The following is a 25,086-nucleotide window of genomic DNA, read 5'->3' on the forward strand; positions in this document are numbered from 1 at the left end:
TCAAGAGCCCTTAAATTAATAGGAGTAGGCTAGAAATAATTAAAATACAATGTAGAAATAAATATTAGATTGTAAATTTTGACCGTAGATACGTCTTAATGTGGCTCTCAGCAATAATACATCTATGTTTGTACAAATCTGATATTAAACTGTCTACCTTGTCGAACAAGTAAAATCTTGGTTTACTGTTATATTGTACAGTGCCCTCTAGTGGCTACTTCTTCCATGGATTGACAATTTCATCTTCATCCAAAGCAGTAGTAGAAGTGTTGTAATGTGTTAGGTACATCATCATCCGAATAAAATAATTATTAACAAAGTTGTAAATTCACATTTTTTTATTTGCATGCATTTTATTGCAATAGTAAAATAATAAATTATGATCATACTTTTTCTAGTTAAAGTAACCCCAATATCTGAAAGCTCCTGCTATGCTACCTTTCCTGTAATGTATGTATTCTAGAATTTTAAAATTGAATTCAGTTACTTAAAAGTTTCCTGAGAAAAAACAAAGTCAGTCTATCTAGCTAGCTAGCTATCTGGACATAAAACTTCTGTCTGTTTGTTATTGTTGTTTGTGTGTATGGAAAAGTAAATTCTAAGTTCTAGGTATATTCACCCAGTCTTTTTGGCCTATCACCAGGATTAATTGTCTAACATTTTGAATTACCAGACAAAGAATAGAGAGAAAATCATCATATGGGTGACACTCTAATAAGGCAATATGCCTCACTTTAGGAAAAATTTCCTTTCACTTCAAGTTGTGTCCCCGGGGCACAAGGTCAAGTAAGAGCTCTTGAATGTGACCTAGATGGCAAAAAGGACAGGCGTTTTGGGCATTTCTTTCCTTATTTAAAATTAAAACAATTAGTTTTAATTGTTAGATATAGTTTAAAGCTGAACTCCGGGATAAGCAAATATTGTCGAAATACAAGAGCCATATGTAATCCTTCTTAAACTGGTAATAAACTCAAAATAAAACATTTATTATATTGAAGCTTACCAATTCTTAGATGTGATGGCTGCATTCGTTTTCTGGTGATAATTCCTGTAAGGGTTAAATTTACTAACGTTTACTGCATGAAATAACACGGTCACGTGACTCATTTCCATAAATTATTGCATGCGGTAAATAAAGTCCAACTCACAAAAAATACTAATGATCATGCGGTATTTACCACAAAATGAAAAATTTGCCGGTAAATACAGTTTAACCACTTCACGCAAAATGACGTACCTGTACGTTGGAACTTTGACGCTAAATACTGTTGTTATGGCAGCAGTTAGCTGCCATAACCCCGGTATTTTCAGGAGCACCTTGCATTTCGCTTTAGGATAAAAGTGGTCTCCGCTGCAGATTCACCGCAAGATCACTTTTATCGGTCTTTTTGACCCCAGATCTCATATATAAGAGGTCATGTTTTTTTTCTATTGCAATGGATTTTTACAAAGTGACCCAAATTTAAAAAAAAAAAAAAGACAGTGTCAAAATAAAAAATAAAAAGTAAAATAAATAAGAAAACAAAAATACATTTTAAAGCGTCCCGTCCCGATGAGCTCACGCGCAGAAGCTAACGCATATGTGAGTAGCGCCCGCATATGAAAGCGGTGTTCAAACCACACATGTGAGGTATCGCCGTGATCGTTAAAGCGAGAGCAATAATTCTAGCCCTAGATCTCCTCTGTAACTCAAAACTGGTAACCTGTAGAAATTTTTAAACATCGCCTATGGAGATTTTTAAGGGTAAAAGTGTGTCGCTATTCCACGAGCGGGCGCAATTTTGAAGCGCGACATGTTGGGTATCAATTTACTTGGTGTAACATTTTCTTTCACCATGTAAAAAAAAAATTGGGATAACTTTACTGTTGTTTTATTTTTTAATTCAAAAAAGTGTATTTTTTCCAAAAAAGTGTGCTTGTAAGACCGCTGCGCAAATATGGTGTGACAGAAAGTATTGCAACGACCGCCTTTTTATTCTATAGGGTGTTAGAAAAAATATATATATATAATGTTTGTGGGTTCTAAGTAATTTTCTAGCAAAAAAAGATTTTAACTTGTAAACAACAAGTGTCGAAAAGAGGCTCGGCCTTTAGGTGGTTAAAAACCATGCGGTATGCTCTTACGTACCAATTCACAAATGGAACAGAGAGTAAAAAACAAACGATATTTATCACCTGGGTTTTGCTGGCGGTATCACATGCGGTATTTGTCAGAAACAGCCTGGGGGTCCCCCCCAATAGCTGGTTGCTGAGGAGCAGGCTGGGAAGCCGGCCGCCGAACCCTTAATAACAGATGACTAAGCTAACAGCAAAATGTAAAAAAAATGCAGACAATTAAAAATTATGAAAAAAAAACGGCGTGGGGTCCCCCCCATGCATACCAGGCCCTTACCCGAGCATGCAGCTCAGCAGGTCAGGAAGGGGGGGGGATGGGCGAGCTCCTGAACCATACCAGGCCACATGGTAGGCCTGTGGTCTGGCTGCCCCGCCGTGTGACATTTCTTAAATAGTTATGGAGCGGGGCCACCTAGCAGCATCACCTGCTGGCACTGCCCCTTTTTGATGTCACCGACCCAGCATGCTTGCCCCCCCTTTCCTAACCCGCCAGGCTGCATGCTCGGATAAGGGTCTGGTGTAGATCTTGGGGGGACCCCACGCCGTTTAAAAAAAAAATGTCGTGGGGTTCCCCTAAAATCCATATCAGATCCAAAGGGCCTGGTATGCATTGGGGGGGGGGGGACGCTGTTTTTTTTTCATAATTTTTTATTGTCGGCATGTGTTGAGTCATCCGTTGTTGAGGACTCAGCAGCTGGCTTCCCTACCTGCTCCTTAGCAACCAGCTCAATGCTATAATTTACTGCATTAAAAAATGCGGTAATTACTGCTCAATTAAACAAATACCGCATTCGTTATTTAACGCAGAATTCTTAGTGAATTGCACTTTCAAAACTGATTTAGCGCTAGTTTACCGCATTTTATTGGCCGTTATTTAACTCTTAGGCTGGGTTCACACCATTGCGAATTGGATGCGGGTCCCCCCCCCCATCCAATTCGCAATAGCAGGAGATTTTGACCTGCTCTCTATGGAGCCGGTTCACATATCTCCGCTTGTGGCTCCGATGCGAATTTGCACAGGAGCCCTTTGCATCTTTTGGTCAGTTTCAGGTCTGAATTCAGCCAAAAATTGTCTGAAATGGTGAACCAGGACAGACCGGACCCCTGCTGGGAGCTGCATGCGGAGATGGTGTGAACCCAGCCTGAGTGAATTGACCCTGTAGTTTGTTGTTTTGCAAAAGAACACACTCTTCAGCACTATTTACCACTGACAGACGGAAAAAAAATGTTTGCTGTAACTGCTTATAAAGTATTATCTATCTATCTAGGATGGTCATACAGCCGTAGAGCCTAAGACAGCAGCTGTCTTCCAGGACTGTTTCCAGCCAAAAAGCACTTGTAGGCTGGTACCTAGGGCAGCAGGGTTTACAGAATCATCTCTCCTATTCATTATGTTAACTGAAAATAGTTTCAGTGCAATTATACAGGCTTCGTCAAACCATCACTTTCTTTACACCTCACTGACTAGTGGGTGAAGAGAATCAGACATACTGTACATTTAAGCCACTGGGCACCAACAATTTAGGTACATTTAACATTTTTCTCTCTGGCAGGATGGGAAGACTGGGCATATACACTGATCAGCTATAACTTTATGACCACCCACCTAATATTGAGTAGGTCTCCCTTTTGCCACCAAAACAGCCCTGACCCATTGAGGCATGGATGCCACTAGACCTCTGAAGGTATACTGTGGTATCTGGCACCAAGACATTTGTAGCAGATCCTTTTAGTCCAGAAAGTTGTAAGGTAGGGCATCCAAAGACATGGATTGGACTTGTTTATCCAGAACATCCCACAGATGCTCAATGGATTGAGATTTGGAGACCAAGTCAATACCTTAAACCCATTGTTGTGTTTCTTAAACCATTCTTGAACCTTTTTTACAGTGTGGCAGGGAGAAATATCCTTCTGAAAGAGGCCATTGTCATCAGGAAATACTCTTTCTATGAACATGTGTATTTGATCAGCAACAATGTTTAGTTAGGTGGTACGTGTAAAATTAACATCCACATGAATGGCAGATCCCAGTAGAACATTGTCCAAAGCATCACACTGTCGCCTCCGCTTGCCTTCTTCCCATACCGCACCTCTTCCCAAGTAAGCAACACACACAGGAACGTGATTTGTCAGACCAGGCCACCTTCTTCCATTGCTCCGTGGTCCAGTTCTGATGCTCACCCACCCACTGTAGGAGCTTTTGGCTGTGGACACGGGTCAGCATAGGCACCCTGACCAGTCTGCCGCTACACATCTCCAAACACCACAAACTGCAATAGCCATTTTTCAACTTCATGGACTCATTTTTGTTTGCTGCCTAATATATCCCACTGACTTTCAGATGCCATTATAACAAGATAATCAATGTTGTTCACTTTATCTGTTAGGTGGTCATAATGGTATGACTGATCGGTGTATAAGCAGGGAGAGGGGAATCAAGAGCGTAAACCCTACTTCCCATTGGTGTAGAGGAGAAGACTAGGGTACAAAGCTGGAAGGGGGGGACTGCAGGACCCCTATTCCATTCCCAGTTTTTAGATTTTTTTCTTTTGTTGCTCTTGCACAGTGATTAGAGTGTTTCTGGGTAATTGTGAGTAATTAAAAAAAAAACGTTTTATTTATTATGGTAAAACATTTTTGGCACTCTAACAATTTGCTAGGCACTGATAAACAATGCACCTTTTGGTAGGGGTTAGAACTCTGGTGTTAAGAGTTTTTAAGAATTCAGGTACTGAATTGACACTATGATGTTGAGACAAATAAAAATGTGGCCCGGTATGGTTCAGGTGGGGGTGGGGGTGCTCGCTCATCCCCTGATTCCTGACCTGCCAGGCTGCATGCTCGGATAAGGGTCTGGTATGGATTTTGGGGGGGCATGCTGTGTTTTTTTTATTTTGGCATGGGGTTCCCTTTAAAATCCATACCAGACCCAAAGGGAGAGACCCCCACGCCATTTTTTTAAACATTTTTGTATTGCTGGCAATGGTATTGTATTCCCGGCAATTGAAATTTAATTTTTTTTCTTTATAAATGTCAGTTTTGCTGCAGCAGGTTCTATACATGGTATAGATGCGCCCCTCCAGGGTAGTACCGGGCCCCCCATACCTCTTTTTATGGCCAATAACTTGCATATAAGCCTTCAAAGTGGGAACTTTTGATTTTTCAAGTTCGGGTCCAATAGAATTTAATAGAGTTTGTGGCTCGGGTCTGAACTTTTTACATGTTTGGGAGTTCTGGTGTGAACATGGGGGTGTACGGCCCAAATCTAATTTTTAGTTGTGGATGCTCCACTGACAATAGGAAATCAGGGGTTGAATGTACTATATTGGGAGTCATGCAGGTACAGCTGCAACTATGCCCACCAATAATATATAATTGAAGGCAATACTGGATTGGCTATTTAAAGACAGCAAGCATGTAAGCAAACCAGCCCTGATGAAGAGGGTTCACCCTTAGGCCCCCTTCACACCAGCGGACTGATTGGGTCCGGACTGATGGCAAACATATCCCCATCCAGTCTACTAAAAACAGACAGATGGGGATATGTTTGCCTTCAGTCTGGCGGATCCAATGACAATCGGATGGAAACAGACAGGCAGTTTGTTTCCACTCGACCGCCCCATAGAGAACAGCGGGCTGTGTCCCACTGTCTGCATAGCAGTGCAGACACGGACCTGTCATCCGCCTGCTCACTGGTGATTAGTGGAGAGATCCCTCGCTGAGCAGGTGGATCTGCTTGGAAAAAGGCCATACAACTCTAGGGACAAGAAACTGAAAACAGAGATGGCATGCATAAAGGAGTGGGTTTGTGTTTTTGTCCATCCAGTTCTGAGATTTACACAACTTTGCCACACAACACAGCCTTTTCTGGCAGACAGGGGACTTGTTTTTTCTCTGCTACTGTTTAGGATTAACAACAGGTCTCCTCCCCATTCCCATACTGTGATTGGATGGTGAAGGGAGAAGCAGCAGGCTAATGAGCGCATCTCTCTGTCATTCTGCTCTGTCCTTTGATTGGCAAGCTCCTTGCACTGCAGCAAAATTGGTTGTCTCCTTGTGCTGCTTCTCCCTCTCCTAGTGTGAGCTGTTCTGTACAAGGACTGAAAGAGTCTGATATTAATGCCCTGTACACACGGTCGGAATTTCCGACAGAAAACGTCAGATGGGAGCTTTTGGTCGGATATTCCGACCGTGTGTATGCCCCATCGGACTTTTTCTGTCGGCATTTCCGACGGACCTAGATAGAGAACATGTTCTAAATTTTTTCCGTTGGAAGTGCCGATGGAGGTTATCCCGTTGGCAAGTCCAAGCGTGTGTACACGGCAAAAGTCAAATTCCGGTACTGAACACTGCTTGCTTTAAAAAAAAAAAAAAAATTAAAGTGCATGTCCAGGATTAATCTAAGTTTGAATTACCCACCCCTTTGTAAATCCTATACTAACTACTCTGTAGAAGAAAGATGCTTATACTTACCTAGTCTGAGGTTGCTCCAGAACAGTTACATAGTCAGTTCTCAAGGGAGAGAAAGGAGAGGAAGGAGAGGTAGGACAGCCAACAACGGATGCCCCATAGTAAGCCTATGGGTGATATAATTGCCCAGGTATTTCATCTGTTGTTCATCTGTTTGTCTCTCCTCTTCCCTGGGGAGATCATGTGACCAGAGTGCTCTGAGAATAGGTAAGTATAATCATCTTCCTTCTACAGGGTAGTTAGTATAGGATTTAGAAGGGGTGTGGAAGCAGATTTAAGCTCAGTTAGATTGACCCTGGACTTCCACTTTAGGTATGTATTAATGAATACAAAGCAGCATCAATTTGTCTATTTTACATGTGCCTAGAGTTCAGTTTTAAGATTATGCCTCTGGGAATGGCTAGTATTGTTACAGTATGTCAACTGGCAGCTGGTTTTGCACAGAGCAGCCCAGATCCTCCTCTTCTCAGGTCTCTTGCCGGTGCTCCTGGCCCTTCCCTCCTGTCAAGTGCCCCCACAGCAAGCGGCTTGCTAAGGGGCATCCAAGCAGGCTCGCCCCCTCGAGCTGCTGCTCTGTGTGTGCATCCAGACATGGAGCCACGGCACTGATCCACCCCCTTTCGCTCCTCATTGGCTCACTGACTTTGAATGGAGCCAATGGCGCTCACTGCTGCCTCAGCCAATGAGGAGGGAGAATCCCTGGACAGCCAAAGCTCTCGTGCACATTGCTGGAGGAAGATGGGTTCAGGTAAATATTAGAGGGGCTAAAGGTGGCTGCTGCACACAGAAGGTTTTTTTAACTTAATGCACAGAATGCATTAAGGTAAAAAAACCTTCTGCCTTTACAATCACTTTAACCAAATATTAACACATTATTAAACACTTTATTAAAGAACACCAAGCCCATTACCAAAAATGTGTACCTCCTAATTATATAAGCTTGTTGATTTACAGGAAATGGTAATGAACAACATATTAGAACACCACCGCATACTACAGTACATCAAAGAGAGGAAAAAGCAATAATCACTGGGGTGTTTCCTTAATGAGCGTAGAACTAAAAATAGAATACATAGAACTCCAGTTGCAGCCATAAAGAGTTGGAGCAAACTGTTATGCCTAATACACAATTAGAAAATTGAATGAAAAATACTGCTTTCAAAGTTATTGTACAATAGTCTGATCTATACAGTTTTAGTACACAGTTTTAGAGAGCCGATTGTGACAGTTCATGTGAAATTATCCGAAGGGACAAACAAGAAAATGTTTCTTGTACAATACCAGAATAAATAATTTTTGTTTAATCAGTACAGTATTTGTCCAAAAAAAATCGGAAGACTAAGACCATGCATGCACAGAAATGAAAGAATACATTACAATACAATACAATACATTACATCACTTCCCAAGTTGCATTCTATTGTATGAGAATTTTCCTAACTTTAGTAACCTCTTCATTTTCGATATGAGACCAGCATGCAAAAAAAAATGGACTAGCATTCATCCAACATTCTCATCATGTGTACAAGGCTTTACACTTTTAAATCTGTACTGATTTAAAGCAGAACTCTGGCCCAAATTTTGCTGATCTCCTACCTTCACCAACATGCCATCCATGTTCTTCTGAGCTCTGTAGTTCCTCTGTAATAGGCTGCTGAACTTGCTAAAAAACTGTTATTGCCTGCTGACATCCTGTTTGTAAGACTGCTGGCTTCTATCCCTCTCCTAAGCTCAGCCAGTGGTCTGACATTCCCCCTTGTAGTCCTCTGAAAACAAGCAGGGAGTAGGAAGACATGTTGTGGGCAGAAGGGGTCTCACGGCCCCCCGGTCTGTGCCGCCCATGGCGGAGGTATCCTCCTTCTCCTCTCTCCTCCCTCCTCCTCCTTTGCTCCTGCCCGCAATCCACCCCTCCACTGTCCCCAAAGCACCGCCCCCCCGCCACCTGCCTGCTATCTCTGTGCAGAGTGGGGATTATCATCAGTAATTACTTGTATGACACAGCGGGGATCTCCCACTGTGTCATGTTCTCACATACAATACCTGACACAGCGGGAGATTGGAAGTGATTTCTAATAATCCTGGCTTTACACTGGTGGTCCCTGACATGGTCACATGGTGGTCCCTGAAATGGTGGTCCCTGGCATGGTGATCCCTGACATGGTAGTCCCTGGCATGGTGGTCCCTGACAAGCCGCACTGGTGGTCCCTGACATGGTGGTCCCTGACATTTGGCACTGGTGGTCCCTGACATTCGGCACTGGTGGTCCCTGACATGGTGGTCCCTGACATGGTGGTCCCTAACAAGCGGAACTGGTGATCCCTGACATGGTGGTCCCTGACAAGCAGCACTGGTGGTCCCTGACATGGTGGTCCCTGACCAGCAGCACTGATGGTCACTGACATGGTGGTCCCTGACAAGCGGCACTGGTGGTCCCTGACATAGTGGTCCCTGACAAGCGGTACTGGTGGTCTCTGACAAGCGCCACTGCTGGTCCCTGACCTGGTGGCCCCTGACAAGCGCCACTGGTGGTCCCTGACCTGGTGGCCCCTGACAAGCGCCACTGGTGGTCCCTGACCTGGTGGCCCCTGACAAGCGCCACTGGTGGTCCCTGACTGGTGGTCCCTGACATGGTGGTCCCTGACATTCGGCACTGGTGGACACTGAAAAGCTGCACCAGTTTGCATTTATATTAAATGCATTAAATTAATTAATTTCATTTAAATGTATTTATTAAATTAATATTATATTAATATGCCTTTATATTTTAAATGCTTTGTATTTATAAGGCTGTAACCTATCATACTGTGTGTTATGTATGGCTTGCTAGCTGCAAAATGAGGGGTGTGATTTATGTTGAAGTGGGCGAGTTCACATTTACATGAACAAGTCTAGTGTACCTCCCACATTCACTTCAATCCCAAGGATTCATGGGAAATGTAGTCTGATTACAGTTAGAGAGAGAGAAGAGGATATGATGTAATCACTGTTCTAAGAGATCCTCCCTGCCAGAAAAGATGATGCATTTTTTGAATCACAGAGCTGACTTCCTGAAAATTCAATCAGTCATATCTCTTAAATGGTAAGAAATGTTACAAATGTAATAACTGTTTAGTGTTTTGTGGGGGGGGGGGTGTACTAAAGGGGGATTTTTTAAAAATCCCAGAGTTCTGCTTTAAGCAGACAATGTCCAGGTGATGTATCAGTAAGACTTCTTTTAACTTTAGCCGCTTGCCGACCTGCGCACGCCTATTTACGTTGGCAGAATGGCACTGGTAGGCAAAAGGGCGTACAGATACATCCCTTTTAAGAAGCGGTGTCTCTGTGACCGTGACCGCGGGTCCCGTGGACTCGATGTCCGCCGGGTGCCCGCGATCGTGTCACAGAGAGGAAGAACGAGGAGATGCTTTTGTAAACAAAGCATTTCCCCATTCTGCCTAGTGACAGGACAGAGATCACTGCTCTCTGTCATCGAGAGCAGTGATCACTGTCCTGTGTGTTGAAGCCCAACCCCCTCACAGTTAGAATCACTCCCTAGGACACACTTAACCCCTTCACTGCCCCTAGTGGTTAACCCCTTCACTGCCAGTGCAATTTACTCAGTAATCAATGCATTTTTATAGCACCGATCGCTGTATAAATGACAATGGTCCCAAAATAGTGCAAAAGTGTCCGATCTGTCCGCCATAATGTCGCAGTCCCAATAAAAATCACAGATCGCCGCCATTACTAATAAAAAAAATTAAAAATAAAAATGCCATAAAACTAGCCTCTATATTGTAGACGCTATAAATTTTGCGCAAACCAATCAATATACTCTTATTGCGATTTTTTTTACCAAAAATATATAGAAGAATACATATCGGCCTAAACTGAGGAAAAAAATTGTTATTTTATATATTTTTGGGGGATATTTATTATAGAAAAAATAAAAAATATTGCGTTTTTTTCAAAATTGAAGCTCTTTTTTTGTTTATAGCGTAAAAAATAAAAACCACAGAGGTGATCAAATACAACCAAAAGAAAGCTCTATTTGTGGGGAAAAAAGGACGTCAATTTTGTTTGGGTGCAACGTCGCATGACCGCGCAATTGTCAGTTAAAGCGTCACAGTGCTGAATCGCAAAATGTGCTCTGGTCAGGAAGGGGGTAAAATCTTCCGGGGCTGAAGCGGTTAATGTGTAAAACTAACAATCAGTTAAAGATGAACCGAACTTTGGCTGCTGTGCCCAAAAACAGGCAGATGACTACTCACCAATAATGCCTGTGGTCTCTCTGAAGCTGATACTCCCTAAATACTGACTTATAATGCTTTGTTTTGCACTGTGTCTCTGTATGGAGGCAGCCATCTTGGTAGAGGCAGTACTTCCTCATGTCAGAACCTCCTGCAAGGAGAACAGTGAGCAGCACAGCAGTGACATCACCAAATCTCCAAATCTTCTGAGATTATCTGTCAGAGGCAGCAGTGCCCTACCTCTCACTTTGCAGATATTCAGCTATGAGGCTGTAGGTTCAGGAGATCCTAGGCATACTCACATACTAGAATTTGACTGCTATTTTTCAGGAGGAATTTAAGACAAAATGTAAATGTTTTATGGCACAATTAAGATATCTAGATTTTATCTATAACATGCAGCAGCAAACCTTCACTTTTTGTGTTCAAGTTTATTTTAAGGTGATGATTGTAAAGTTTTGTGCTTATTGTTTTGTTCTACAATGTACAATAGCTATACACAAAAACACACAAATTTAAGCCCCTTACATACTATGTGCTGATCTCTGTGCCACTGACTTTTTTGTAATAAACTGCAGCTACTGATTTTCAGGCTTCTTCTTCTGGTTGTGGTATCTCGCATTGCCACTGATGGCAAGAATAAAGCTAGGTACACACTGAGTTTTTCTTCGTTAAAACAGAGGGCTGAATGAGAAAAAGAACCAGCCAAATTTTGGTCCATGTGTACCAAGCTTCAATCTGGCCATAGATGGATCAGTTTTTTGGATCAGCCAGTTGGCTGATCAAAAACAAAAAGTGAATGGATTCCCCACTCCAAGCAAGCAAGGTACTGTAGAGGGATAAATCCTCCCTACTGTGTTATTGTACTCTAATAAGTAAGGACTCCTTTGCGTCCGAATACACTGATTAGCACTGCAATTATTCAAGCAAACGTTTTCCAACAAGCTCATTCATGAAAATTTGATTATTATAGCAACTTCTCATGCATGCGAATGGTCAAAGATGGATCAAAGTTTGCCCAGTAACTGCGGAATTTTGATCCATCCATGGCCAGCTTTACATGAAATGGGCCTGGCGGCCAGTAAGCACTGCTATGGAAATATTATTTACAGTGGGAAAAATAATTATTTGATCCCCTGCAGATTTTGTAACTTTGCCCACTTACAAAGAAATTAAGGGTCTATAATTTTTATCATAGGTATATTTTAAATGATAGAAAACACATGATACAAATCGCCTTGTTTGGAGGAAGAAAAATGCTGACTATGATCCTAAGAACACCATCCCTAGAGTTAAGCATGGAGGTGGAAATATGGTGCTTTGGGGCTGTTTCTCTGCTAAAGGTACAGGTTGACTTTGCCACATTGAGGGGCCAATGGACGGGGCCATATATTGTAAAATTATGGATGAGAACCTTGTTCCCTCAGCCAGAAAACTGAAGATGGGTTATGAATGGGCCTTCCAGCATGACAATGACCCAAAACATACTGCCAAGGCAACAAAGGAGTGGCTCAAGAAGAAGCACATTAAGGTCATGGAGTGGCCTAGCCAGTCTCCAGACCTTAGTCCTATAGAAAATTTATGGAGGGAGCTGAAACTTCGAGTTGGCAGGAGACAGACAAGAAACCTTTAGGATTTAGAAGATCTGTAAAGAAGAGTGCAATTTGATGCAGTGTGCAGCGTATGGTCTGAGCACTGTCATGCTGATCCCCACCCCTTCAACCTTTGCAGCACTCATACGTCTATTTCCCAAAGACAACTTCTGGATATGATGCTGAGCACGTGCACTGGACTTCTTTGGTTGACCATGGCAAGGCCTGTTTTGAGTGGAACTTGTCCTGTTAAACCACTGTATGGTCTTGGCCACCGTGCTGCAGCTCAGTTTCAGGGTCTTGACAGTCTTATTATAGCCTAGGCCATCTTTATGTAGAGCAACAATTATTTTTTTCAGATCTTCAGAGAGTTCTTTGCCATTAGGTGCCAAGTTGAATTTCCAGTGTCAAGGATGAGAGAGTGAGAGCGATAACACCAAATTTAACACACCTGCTTCCCATTCACACCTGAGACCTTGTAACACTAACGAGTCACATGACACCGGAGAGGGAAAATGGCTAATTGGGCCCAATTTGGACATTTTCACTTAGGGGTGTACTCACTTTTGTTGCCAGCGGTTTAGACATTAATGGCTGTGTGTTGAGTTATTTTGAGGGAACAGCCAATTTACACTGTTTGGCCTCTTTCACACTAACGATCCGTATGTCCGTTTTTCATCCTTCCGTTTTCTGATGAAAAGCAGACATACATGAATCTCTATGGAGCGTCGGATGTCAGCGGTGACTTGTCCGCTGACAGCCGACCCGCTCCGATCCGAAAAGTGTAACGGAGGAAAAACCTACTTTTCCATCCGTTTTCGGATCGGATCGGGTGACGACGGACACTACGGTCCGTCATCATCCGATCCCCCCATAGGGGAGAGCGGCGCTCTGACAGGTCCGTCGCTGCACAGTGTGCAGCGATGCACCTGTAATCTTCCTGCTCAGCGGGGATCGGCGGAGTGATCCCCGCTGAGCAAGCGGATATTCACGGGGCGGATCATCACTGATCTGCCCCGTGAGAAAGAGCCCTTATACAAGCTGTACACTCACTACTTTACATTGTAGCAAAGTGTCATTTCTTTAGTGTTGTCACATGAAAAGATATAATAAAATATTTACAAAAATGTGAGGGGTGTACTCATTTTTGTGAGATACTGTAGCTATTTAAAACATTAAAAATAGGTGCCTATACTGTCTCACTCTGTTCTGCATATGCTCAGTTGCTCTCCAATTTTTGGCATTGTGCCAAAACTTTTTTTCAAGTTGTTATAGGTAAAGCTCCACTTTAAGGCTTAAAATGAAAAAAATAAATAAAATGAAGCAGGCACCCTGTAAACGAAGAGTAATAGTACCAATCCCACTGCCTGTTGCTCTTACTTTCAGGCTCTTGCAGAGCTACAACCATTAAAGAATTATTTGGCATGTGTGCTATGGTTCAACCCAGCAGCTGCTACATCCCTATATATATATATATATATATATATATATATATATATATATATATATATCCCTACATCCCTGCTACATGCCCCGGGACTGTGGGGTGGGGTACCCCATACTCATTCACATAGGGTGGCGGACCGGGATCTGGGGGCCCCCTTATTAAAGGGGGCTCCCGGATTCCGATAAGCCCCTCACCCGCAGACCCCAACAACCAATGGCAAGAGGCCCTTGTCCTCATCAACATGGGGACAAGGTGGTTGGGGGGGGGCTGCAGCCCCCCCTCCCCCAAAGCACCCACCCCCATGTTGAGGGCATGCGGCCTGGTACGGTTCAGGAGGGGGGGTGCTTGCTCGTTCCCACCCCCTTTCCTGACCGGCCAAGCTGCGTGCTCGGATAAGGGTCTGGTATGGATTTTGGGGGGACCCCCACGCCGTTTTTTCAGCGTAGGGGGTTTCCCTTAAAATCCATACCAGACCTAAGGGCCTGGTATGCCCCCAGAGGGGAATTCCCTCTCGCGCTCGCCGCAATAGGAAAATGTGTTTTTCCTATTGCAGCCAGTGCAAGATGTACAGTACCCTTTTGTCGAGAACCAGCGCGATGGGATCGCGCTGGAAACATTCTCACGGCTGCGTACTGTAGTTTTTACAAAAGTCCTATGGTTTTGTGTACACACGATCGGACTTTGCTCCATCTGACTTTTGTTGCCGGAAAGTTTGTGCATTTGCACAGCCAACAAAAGTCAGATGGAAACAGAAAAAGTTTGTCCGATGGAGCGTACACACAGTCGGATGTTGCTCCAAAACAACTAATTTGCATGTTTGTTGTCAAAAAGTCCGATCATGTGTACGGGCCTTTAGCCTTGCAATGCCTCATGGGACTTGTAGTTTTGCAACAGCTGGAGGGCCACCAGTTTGAGACCCCTGTCCTATGTCCTAGAGGCTGGCATGTGGAACTAGATCACACAGTGGAGGGTGCAGACATATGACACACCTGGAAGTGTTGGATGCTGTAGGTTCTGCACTGGGTGGTCATCAGAGGTAAGCCTGGAATTAGACTTTGGACACATTTTTTTATTTTGCAAACTAAAAAAGGAAGGTATATAGAAAGTAAAAAAAAAATGTTTCTATAAAGTGATTTTATTGAAGATTTTTACATACACGTCAATCAGACTGTAAGCCCAAACACAATCTAAATTACAGAAAAAGAAAGAAACAGACATTCACAAGCTTACACATCTACATGACATTCCTAGGTTGTCCAATTAGGCTAGACCAAAATGTATCTAGAATTTTTTTTAGGGTACATATAGCAAACCAAAACAAAGAACCTGGATGGCAGAAAACTAAAAAGAAAGAAAATTAACCCCCAGTCAAGTCACAAAGCAACTCTGATTGCTAACCACAAAAAGACCATACTGGCAAAGCGTGTGTATAGCATCCGCAGAAGGAAGTTCCAGGCAAACACTCCTAAGGGTAAACCCTGACATAGGGTAGAAAAAAAGGGGGGGAAGGAGGGTAAGGTGGTGAGAAGAAGAGCCATAAAGGAAAGATGGACGAAATGCTAGGAAGTCAGGCAAAGTGGAATCCCCAAATAGGGAAAGCGAGCAACAATTGCCCTCAACTAGTTTGCCCCACCAATGGGTAGGGTGTGAGAACATGACCACTGCTGCCATTTAGTCCAGACATCTAACTCCTAACCAGTCTTTTCAGGGCGGGCCTCTACATGAATGCCCATTATACCTCCAGCATTTCATCCCTGACTGAGAAGATTTTTGTATTCCTCTGTGGTTTTAAAGTGAAACCAACATGCCCAGATATTTGTGAATGCTAAGATTCTGTCCTGCACTACAGAAACCAACTCCTCCATTTCTTCCAATTTATTTAAACAAAGAAGCCACTCTCATAATGTAGATGGGGTGGTGTCTCTCCAATGAGCTGGAATACACAGCCTAGCAGCATTGTTTCTGTGTAATAGTAGAGATCTACTGTATCGTCTCATTGAGAGTTTTGTACGATGCAATGAGTACTGAGCTGCAGTGGGGTCAACAGCACATCCCGTAACTCGGGCCATGACATTGTGAACCAACGTTTAGAATGGAGCAATGCGTGGTTAAGTCCACCATATATGGAGGAACATACCTTCCTACGCTGAACATCTCCAGCATCAGTCAGTAACCACTGGATATATTCTATGGAGCATAGAGTAAAAAAAAACAACTTTATGTAGCCACTGCTTAATAGGGTTCAGGCCTAATGGCAAAAAAAATGAAAGAGAACTAATATCTACTTACAATATATCTGAACAATAGCAGCTGCTCATATCAATGCTAAAAAAGTAGGTAAGGCACACGCTGGCAATATATAAAGCATTGCAAATATTTCCTAGTGCAATTTCCAGCTAAAGACACTCTGCCAGGTTAAGGCACCTCTGTAAAGTGTGTTCTCTTAAATTAATGTTCCGGTTTCCAACTCTGGCACATATATCAATGCATAAATTGTGAGTAGATATGGCTGGGAGGTAGCAACTTCCTCCCTAAGGGTACAGCAACATACAAGAAGCTCAACATTGCTCAAGGCAGCTGAAGACCTCTAGTATATGTGAACCAAATACAACAAAGCAATAAAGGCAGATGCTGAGATCAATTTAAAACCAGCAAGAAGGGAAAGGTACACATGGGCAGGACAATATACAAAGGAATACAAAAAATTACCATAGCATGCACATGTAAAAGTGTTTCAGCACAGCTGCTAATTCTCAGTCCTTTGTAGGTATTACAAATCCCTGTACATCTATGATGGTATTTAGATAACATGATTGTCAGCACTTTATGACCCGCACATCATTCTCATGCTTGACTGATATCTTTTGTATGGTAGTTTTGCAGTCAATCTTTGCTAAAGGTCAAACAGCACAGTTTTCAAACCTTCCAAGTGTCCATGTTATACTGTACAATATATACAGTGCCTTGAAAAAGTATTCATACTCCTTGAAATTTTCCACATTTTGTCATGTTACAAACAAAAGAGATTTTATGTGATAGACCAACACAAAGTGGCACATAATTGTGAAGTGGAAGGAAAATGATAAATGGTTTTCAAAATTCTTTACACATAAATATCTGAGAAGTGCAGCGTGCATTTCTATTCAGCCCCCCTGTGTCAATACTTTGTAGAACTACCTTTCACTGCAAGCTGCAAGTCTTTTTGGGTATGTCTCTACCAGCTTTGCACAGCTAGAGAGTGACATTTTTGCCCATTTGTCTTTGCAAAATAGCTCAAGCTGTCAAATTGGATGAAGAGCGTCCGTGAACAGCAATTTGAAAGTCTTGCCACAGATTCTCAATTGGATTTAGGTCTGGACTTTGACTGGGCCATGCTAATGCCGCATACACGCGATCGCACATTCCGACAACAAAATCCATGTTTTTTTCCCACAAATGTTGGCTCAAACTTGTCTTGCATACACACGGTCACACAAATCTTGTAGGAAATTCTGATCGCCAAGAATGTGGTGACGTACAACGAGCTGAGAAAAATGAAGTTCAATAGCTAGTGTGGCTCTTCTGCTTGATTCCGAGCATGCGTGGAACTTGTGTACAATCGGAATTTACGACAACGGATTTTGTTGTCGGAAAATTTCAGATCCAGATTTCAAATTTTGTTTGTCAGAAATTCCGATGCAAAAAAAAACGATGGAGCCTACACACGGTCAGAATTTCTGACAACAAGCTCCCATCGAACATTTCAATCCGACCATGTGTGTACGCGGCATAACACATGAATATGAATTGATCTAAACTATTCCATTGTAGCTCTGGCTGTATGTTTAGGGTCATTGTTCAGCTGGAAGGCGAACCTCAGGCCCAGTCTCAGGTATTTTGCAGACTCTAAGGCTGGGTTCACACCTATGTGAATTGGATGCGGATTTTCACCGCATCCAATTCGCATAGCAGGAGAATATGACTGGCTCTCAATGGAGTCGGTTCACATGTCTCTGGGGCACTGTGCGTCTTTGCCTCCGTTTCAGGGTCGAATTCAGGCAAAGATTCTGCCCTGATTTGTCCCTGAAACGGGGAACAGGGACAGACAGCGTTGCTGTGCGATCCACGGCCGGGTTAGCTCCATCCTTCTTCCCATCAACTCTGACCAGCTTCCCTATCCCTGCTGAAGAAAAGCATCCCCACAACATGATGCTGCCACCACCATGTTTTATGGTGGGGATGGTGTGTTCAGGGTGATGTGCAGTGTTAGTTTTCCGCCTCACATAGCGCTTTGCTTTTAGGCCAAAAAGTTACATTTTGGTCTCATCTGACCAGAGCACCTTCTTCCACGTTTGCTGTGTCCCCACAAACTGCAAACGGGACTTCTTGTAGCTTTCTTTCAACAATGGCTTTCTTCTTGCCACTCTTCCATAAAGCCCAGACTTGTGGAGTGCACGACTAATAGTTGTCCTGTGGACAGATTCTCCCACCTGAGCTGTGGATCTCTGCAGCTCCTCCAGAGTTACCATGGGCCTCTTGGCTGCTTCTCTGAGTAATGCTCTCCTTGCCTGGCCTGTCTTGGTAGGTTTGTAGTTACTCTTACTGCCATACTCTTTCCATTTTAGGATGATGGATTGAACAGTGCTCCATGAGATGTTCAAAGCTTGGGATTTTTTTTATAACCTAACCCTGCTTTAAACTTCTCCACAACTTTATCCCTGACCTATCTGGTGTGTTCCTTGGCCTTCATAAAGCTGTTTGTTCACTAAGGTTCTCTAACAAACCTCTGAGGGATTCACAGAACATACCACACTTTTCAGATATTTATTTTACAAAAATTTCAAAAACCATTTATCATTTTCCTTCCACTTAACAATTCCGTGCCACTTTGTGTTGTTTTATCACAAAACATCCCAATAAAATACATTTACTTTTTTGGTTGTAACATGACAAAATGTGGAAAATTTCAAGGGTTATGAATACTTTTTCAAGGCACTGTATATTAAGCGTATTTATTTATTCAAGGGTGAAATCCACAATCTCTGAGCAATGCATCCCTTTTGTTTGAATTACTGAAATCCACTATCTGTTATTGTCCGGATTAGCAATAGGACATCTTTATCTATTAAAGAAGGGCTGTAACTAAAGTGGACCCAAAATTCTATAATATGGCTTTGGGTGACAGTGGCATTTGTTGTATGGGATTACAACAGTTATAACCTGAATGAAATCTTACTCTTTTTAGCTCTTTACAGTTCTGAATCCCCACATGTTATGATTTGTCAATATATTTAGCCTTAAAATGCCTTAAATACATTTTTCTCTCAGTACAATAGATGATACTTGTTCTCTTGCTGCAGTGCTCTGTGCTGGCAGAGCTGAGTAATAGCTACACCCTGCAGCACAGGTGTCTTTAGTCACATAGACTTGTACTGCAAAGGAGGGGAGGGGTGTGTCAGACCAGATCGTTTACTGAATATTGATCCCTTGGAGCACTGGATCCGTTGCCTATTAGACTGCATATTTAGAGATCCCACGCAGCTGCTGTAAAAGGAACAAAACAGTGATTGTTAGTACAGTGTTTACCTTTGTTATTATTTCTGTGCATTTAGTTGAGCTTTAAAGGACAACTTTCTTTTTAATTTGAAAAAAGGAAAGGTTACAACCTTTGTTAGATTTTTTTAAAATTTTGTTTGTGTCCCTGTTGGGGAGATTTGCTTCCGCTTCCTGTCCTGGTGACACCTTGTCACACCTTGATACCTTGACACACAATGAGTCACCAACACTGGTAGAGAGTGTTAAACTCCCCCAATGGGGATGCAGAAAAAAACCTGACAGAGGATCTGTTCTTTTTACTAGACAAGTGGCAAAAATAATGCAGACAAAATATCAATAAAAAAAGGAAACCTGCAATATTCAAATTACAAATGACATGTTAAAAAGGGATGATCACAATAATTATAAAACAACTATAATCTATGATGACAAAATACAATGGGGTGAATTTACTAAAGGCAACTGGACCGTGCACTTTGCAGAGCTTAGTAAATGAAGTGAGAGTTTACTTTGCAAAGAATACCCAATCACAGGAAAAACAGCATTTTTGTTTGCACATGATTAGATGATGGAAGTCAGCAGAACTTCCCCTTATTTACTAAGTTCCGAAGCAACTACACTTACAAAGTGCAGAGTCTTTTCGCCTTTAGTAAATCCACTCCAATGAAGTAAGATATTATAAATATACAAATTAGCAAACATCAAATAATACAATGGGGTTGTTTTATTGAAGACTGTGCACTCTGCATGGGCATTTACTCCAGAGCTTAGTAAATAAGGTGAGGCTTCACTTTGCAAAGAATACCCTATCACAGAAAAAACAGCATTTTTGCTTGTACATGATTGGATGATGGGAGTCAGCAGAGCTTCCCCTCATATACTAAGCTGTAGAGCAAATGAACTTGCAACTGCACTTGCAAATACATAGACTATTTGCCTTTAGTAAAGCAGCCCCAATGAACACCAATAACACAAAACTAATAGAAACACCAAAAAAAGAAAAAAGTCTACCAGTCAAATCTGGACCAATCAAGAAAACTGTGCTGGATATATTATGCCGGTAGGATTGCTGATCTTTTTTTCAAGGTGGGATGGCTGTATATTTTACAGCAGTATAACGGTAAGCCGACAAACCTATACTCAAAAATCTCCTAGAGACACTGTTACCTTTTTCACACAATTTATACTGATCATGTGGGAGAAGAGATTGCTTCAAATCGAGTACAGATTAATTTATTTGCTTGACAAAACCATCCCTTCTTAGCATCCTCCAAATAATCTACTGGCTTTGTATTCCTGATGATGATTGTTCATAACTTTTACATTTTTTTGTATTGCTCATGTTTTATTGTATGTACATTATTTTTTTACACCAAAGGAAAGGAAGTGTAAAGCTCACCATTTTTTTTGGATTGGGCAACAATCTCTATGACAGTAGTAGAAGCCACCTAGCAGCCAAACCCTTTGGGAAACAATCTATAGTGTAGGTTTGAAACCCTGTGGAGGCAAATGAGGAGCACTGTAAATAAAAGTCTTGAAATCTTCAGCTGGTTACAGGATAACATTGTGTTTATTGGTATATAAAAGTACATAAAACAAGTGCCAATGTATTCGGGGGGATTAGAGCACCCCCCTTATTCAGGTATAATATACTGTAGGTGAATAAAAAGGTTTGATACCTTTTATGATACCTTATTTCCCCTCATGATGAAAGCCAACAGAAAGGTGTCTAGGTGGTCAAACATTTTTTCTATATCTGAGTTAGGAAGCATTAGAACCTCTCTTAGGTTTTTCTAGCTGTCTGTTGTTAGCCATATTTATATATTTATTTTCTCTTTGAATGACATGCTATTGTAGCGCCCTGCTCCTAACGAACAGACGCTATTTTCTTTTGAAATTTAAATGAGTTGAAGCTACAGTTTTGGCTCAACTTATTATTGCCTAAATTGAATGGTTTCTGTGCCAGATTGGCTGGACTGTGCAGATTTTCATCTAACCATGGGTGGTGCTGTCATCATTGGTGGATAGGGAAATACAGTCTGGTCAAACACATTTACTACTCGTTGCTCAGAGGCTTTTCAGTGGGAGTGGTTCACACACCGGATTTTCTGGGTAGGGGTATTTAAGGCACAGATGCCATCTTTCGGCGTTTTTTTTGTTTTTTGGCTACCAGTTGGTCCGCGCTTCCTGCTCCCCACCTCATGGCCCTCCTGGCCTGGGAGACTACGAATCCTTAAAGTTCTGCCTTGAGCTTGGCAGATCTAAGGCCTAGCTACTAAAGGAAGGATCAGATTCTTGGTGGCCTATGGGTCGGCATGATGGTCTCTTTGCTGTCAGGCCTGTGGGAAGAAGAAAGGGACTGCAGTGACCAGGGGAGGACTCTTCGGGAGAGGACCGATCATAAGGCTGGTATCTTGAGAAGAGCCTGGGAACTCAGTCGGAGACGCATCTTGGATTAGTACCAGAGTCAGTTCTTTCAAGACTGTATGGTCTGTGGCAGAGACCGTTTAGATCATCCACAATTTGTTCACTCAGAATCGTAAGGTCTGTGGCAGAGACCGTGTTCGAGCATTGCATCGGCTGCTAGGTCAGTGAGAGGGGCCTATCTGGTGATTGCTGAATCCAGCTTTGGAAGTGTTATTCGCTGGATATAGAAATGATCTCCGACCGCAACGTTCAATGTACTTAAATCCCTTTTTCACCCTCTGTCTTTCTATTGCGTGTGATGTTGAATAAAACTTGGAAAGAGAAAAAAGGACTAAGTGTTGGAGCCAGTGTTTCAATTGAACGAGTGATGAGTACCCCTAGGATGGACACTGGAAGTAAGGTAAGGGTAAGCCCGAAAGAAAATAATTAGCAATTGCTTTTGAGGTGAAGAGACTAAAGTAATAATCGTATATTTTGAGTACACCCGGAGTAAGGAAAGCAAGTTTGCTACACTATAATACCCTGATACAAAGGGTGTCTACTGGACTGGAAGTGAGGGGGAAATATAGAAAAAAACTCAACAGAGATTCTAACATGTCCCCACTCTAAAGCCCTGTACACACAATCGGATTTTCCGACGGGAAACGTTGGATGTCAGGCTGTTGGCGGAAAATCCAACTGTGTGTATGCTCCATCGGACATTTGTTGTCGGACTTTCCGCCAACAAATGTTGGCTAGCATGTCTTCAAATTTTCTGCCAACAAATGTGTGTTGTCGGATTTTCCGATCGTGTGTACACAAGTCCATCGGACAAAAGTCCAAAGTACAAACACGCATGCTCGGAAGCAGAAGCGGTCAGTCTTGGAAAACTAGCGTTCGTAATGGAGAATTAACATTTGTGACGTGGCAAATTATGAGATCTCCAAATGCAGCGCACATTCTCTTCTTATTTAATGGGATATAATGAAGCTGCTTTGCTGGTGATAGCAAGAATAATATTATTATGTTTTTTTTTATTTGTGCAAGTTACCACAACACCATTATCCCCTAGTTTATAAGATCAAAGATATAACTATGTTGGTGTCCCTTGTCAATTTTACATTGTATTTTTTAAATGTAACTGCCTACACTCAAACTGTCATTTGAATTAAAACACATAGCCAAGTATTATTCTCCACACATTTTTTTATTGTGCATTAAAAAAATAAAAATAAATAGACATGCTATCTGCCAATAGAACTTAAACAAAAAATGCATTCTATGCATCCAAAAATATAGAAAATATACCAAATCAAATCATTATTCAACCAAAAAAAATGTCAAAGCAATAGCTCCAAGGCCAAAAATAAATAACACGTTATCTCCTCCGATTCCGCAACATGTGTGGTTGACAAACTGCCATTCAGAAACAAACTGAAAAACGTGAAAATAAAAGCACAAATCAACACTTACCAAACTTCTACTAACAAGAAATTAGAAGAAGGAGCCCAAAGGGTGGTGCTAAAGAGCTGAAAAACCATGTAGTATGTCTAGTACGGGTGGCCCCGCCCTCCGTTATTTAAGAACCGTCAGAAGACGAGAAGCGTCACACAGCGGGAGCCTCCCATCATGGATGCGGAGCGGCCCGAGAAGAAGAAGGGAAGAAGACGCCGTGGAGGAAGATCTCGGACGAGAACACCGGAGGAAGAACCAGAAGAAGATGAAAGAAGAAACCGAAGGAAGATGGAAGATAGAAGAAAGAAGATAGAAGATAGAATAAAGAAATAAAATTTAAATAAAGGAATTGTCAAAAACTGTCTCTTGTCATTTTTAACATTTTTGACACGTTTTTTGTGAAATGGTAGGGGTAAAGTACCCCCTTACCATTTCACACAGGGGGGTGTGCTGGGATCTGGGGGTCCCCTTGTTAAAGGGGGCTTCCAGATTCCAATAAGCCCTCCGCCCGCAGCCCCCCACAACCACCGGGCAAGAGTTGTGGGGATGAGGCCCTTGTCCCCATCAACATGGGGACAAGGTGCTTTGGGGGGTTACCCCAAAGCACCCTCCCAATGTTGAGGGCATGTGGCCTGGTACGGTTCAGGAGGGGGGCCCCCCCTCTTTTCCTGTGGCCTGCCAGGTTGCGTGCTCGGATAAGGGTCTGGTATGGATTTTTGGGGGGACCCCACGCCATTTAAAAAAAAAATGTTGGTGCGGGGTTCCCCTTAAAATCTATACCTGGCCTGAAGGGTCTGGTATAGATTTTAAGGGGGACCCCCACACCATTTTTTAAAAAATTTTGTCCGGGGTTCCCCTTAATATCCATACCAGACATGAAGGGCCTGGTATGGAATTTAGGGGGACCCCCCACGCCATTTTTTTTAAAATAGTGGTTCGGGGTTTCCCATGGGGGAATTCCCATGCCATTTTTATCAGTGAACTTTTATGTGTATTGTCGGACTGGCAATTCATTAATAGCCGCGAGTAGTTTTAAATGACTTTTTTCCTTTTAAATGTCATTTTGCTGTCAGACTGTTCTAAACACGGGAAACATGTGCCCCTTTACAGGCATACTATAGACACCCCCCAGGTACGAAATTTAAAGGAATATTACACTTTTATTGTTTCACTTTAAGCATTATTAAAATCACTGCTCCTGAAAAACTGATGTTTTTAAAACTTTTTTTTGCATTGATCCATGTTCCCTGGGGCAGAACCCATGTCCCCAAACACTTTTTATGACAATAACTTGCATATAAGCCTTTAAAATGAGCACTTTTGATTATTCATGTTCGTGTCCCATAGACTTTAACGGTGTTCGCGTGTTCGAACAAATTTTTTGCCTGTTCGCATGTGCTGGTGCGAACCAAACAGGGGGGTGTTCAGCTCATCCCTAGTCATTACTCTACTATTCTATTTACCATATTGCTAGGTGTGCCAGTAGGGGCTGAGACGCTTCTTGGGGTTGGGAGGCCGAGTGACGGACTAAACAAACTTAAGCAGCTCCTACGTGTGTATCGCTACACTAGAGGGATGAAAGGTTGGGACATCACACTTATATGAGCTTATTTTAAATCCATTTGCAAAACCATGAGCATTAATATGAAGTTGTTCCCCATTTGTGGCTATAACAGCATACACTCTTCTGGGAAGGTTTTTCACAAGATTTTGGAGTGTGTTTGTGGAAATTTGTGACCTTTCAGCTTATAAGGTTAAGTGCTGAAGCTGGGTGAGAAGAACTCTCTTTGCAGCCAATCAAGTTTTTTTCTACGAAACGCATCAAATCATGTCCTTT

This window comes from Aquarana catesbeiana, linkage group LG03 (genome assembly GCF_042186555.1).
Source record: "Aquarana catesbeiana isolate 2022-GZ linkage group LG03, ASM4218655v1, whole genome shotgun sequence".
NCBI classification, from domain to species: domain Eukaryota; kingdom Metazoa; phylum Chordata; class Amphibia; order Anura; family Ranidae; genus Aquarana; species Aquarana catesbeiana.